The following is a 2,336-nucleotide window of genomic DNA, read 5'->3' on the forward strand; positions in this document are numbered from 1 at the left end:
TAGGGAAGTGAGTAATCCAAACTGATCCAGTACCTCTGCCCATCATCGCTACTGCAGGTTATTTAATAAAGAGCCGCCAAAGTGACTGCAATTTCATTGCTAATATCCCCGTGCCACACAGTTCTGCATCTTAACCTCATTGCTGGGGCTCCCAAGGCCCCCTACCCATCCCTGCCTCCCCAGCCCAATGTCCCCCTGCAGCCACTGGGGCGGAGCATCTCATTTTGCTAGGATGTCATCCATTTATCAAAGGATAGGATTAGCCCCCCCTCCTCCACATTGAGGAGGCAGAGCCTTCCTCTTTCTAATTTCAACTTGGCAACAGCTTAGGTTATTAACCTACTGAAATATCCTCCAGGGTCTCCCTCTGACACCACGCTCCTTCCCCCATGTTTTCCCAGCATTCACTCTCCGATTCTCTTTTTCTCCAGGGCTGTGAAACTTTTCCATTTTCAGATATTTATATGCGGATAAAAGACATCCCTCTCCCCACTCCTTGTCTGATGCTAGTCGGAGATGCAGGGCATCACTGGTGAGTGGAAGGGCTGAGAGGATGCCCTAGGACAAAGGGGAAGATGGGGATGAGATGTGGGGAGTCCAAGAGAGAAGGAAGCTTTGAACCTGGAGTTGGGAAACCTAGGCTCAGGACCTAATTCTGTCACTCACTCAAGCTTTGTCACTTTTCTCACATTCTATTGGGTATGCAAATCACTAAGGCCAACCCAGATTCAAGGAAAGAGGTTAGACTCTGCCTTTGAATGAGAGCGTTGCAAAGAGCATGTGACCATCTTTAATCTATCACAGCATAAAAGAGAAACTGTGGTCTATCAGACATCAGAAGGTTCAAGTCCAACCCCAACCTCTATTTCTTACCACATGTGTGCTTTCAGCAATTCATTTAATGCACTTGAACCTCTTTTTCTTTATGTATTAAACAACAACAAAGAAATAAGGAAAGAAAGAAAGAGAAGGAAGGAACAGAGGGAGGGAGGGAGGAAAGAAAGGAAGGAAGAAAAAGGCAGGAAAGAGTTATCACTGAAACAAGTAAGACTGTTTTAATGAACCTACACACAATTTAATACCATCTAGATTCAAGGCTTTTTGTTCCACTTGTTTTTTTGTGTGTATGTGTTTTAACTAAGGTGACCACAGGATTCATAGTTCAAAGAAGAACACGGATACTTACCTGGCAGGGGCGATACCATGATCACGAAGGTGGTTTTCCCAGGGCGAGGCTTATCCGTTGCACTCCGGATGTGCTGACCCCTGCGATTTCCCCAAATGTGGGAAACTCGACTGCATAATTTGTGGTAGCGGGGAGACTGCGTTCGCGCTTTCCCCTGAAAAAAAGAGAAAGAAGAAAAAAAAGAAGAATATGGTGCAGAGTGAAAGGGATTGCTATTAATGATTGTGTAACAGGTGGAATCAGGACTGAACTCAGCCACCAGCTTGCATGGTCACCTCACTGTAATAAACAGGTCAATTTTCAGAGAAGAAACTGAGTAATGTGAACTAGGTCAGGTTACCCAGTGGTGAGCGATTAGTGGGGGAAAAATAAGGAAATATTCTGAGAAGAATTGAGATTTAAAATTTAGAATTTAAAGAATTTAGGAAGTCAGAGGTCTAGTTGAGAATCTCTAATGGAATAAGGTAGGCTTTCCAGGTGGCGAAGTGGTAAAGAATTCATCTGTCAATGAAGAAGACACAAAGATGCAGGTTCAATCCTTGGGTCAAGAAGATCCCCTGGAGTAGGAAACGGCAACCCACTCCAGTATTCTTGCCTGGAAAATTTCATGGACAGAGGACGCTGGCAAGCTACAGTCCATGGGGTCACAAAGAGTCAGATATGACTGAGCAATTGATCACACGCACACAATGGAATAATGCAGACTACAATAGATATGATAGGAAAAATCATTCCGGTTCAAGCTGTTTCTCCATCCCCAATGTCAAGTTGTCTATTCAGATTCCCCGTACCATTCCCGGACGGTGTTCTTGCCTCCAATCTCACCTGTATCCAGTCCTTTCTATGCCAGGCTTCCTTCCCCCAGGGAAGTCTATGAAGAATGCACATTTCTTGCATCATTCCCTGCTGTAAACCCTTGGATGGCTGTTCATCTGCCACAGAAAACAGCTTTACCTGCAAGCACGGAACAGGCTTGCCGTGGTCTCTCCTCCTACCTGTCTCTCCAGCCTCCTCCCCTGTGCTCTGACTTCATACTTTGTTTACATTCTTAGGAATTCCAAAAAACATTTATGTCTTGGCCTTCAGTACTGGAGCTTATCCTGGGATGCCTCTTTCTGCCGTCCTTTCAGCCTAGAATGTTCTTTCCCAT

General features: G+C 45.1%; 1 non-coding gene across 1 annotated transcript; it reads left to right on the forward strand.

Annotated features, from left to right (window-relative positions):
• The first annotated feature begins 1,178 nt into the window (after positions 1–1,178).
• LOC136152031 (U1 spliceosomal RNA) lies at positions 1,179–1,343 on the forward strand. Its single transcript, XR_010660187.1, has one exon. It is a non-coding gene; the product is annotated as a U1 spliceosomal RNA (small nuclear RNA).
• Positions 1,344–2,336: the final 993 nt, after the last annotated feature.

The sequence above is a fragment of the Muntiacus reevesi genome, chromosome 20, assembly GCF_963930625.1.
Source record: "Muntiacus reevesi chromosome 20, mMunRee1.1, whole genome shotgun sequence".
Classification (NCBI taxonomy): Eukaryota; Metazoa; Chordata; class Mammalia; order Artiodactyla; family Cervidae; genus Muntiacus; species Muntiacus reevesi.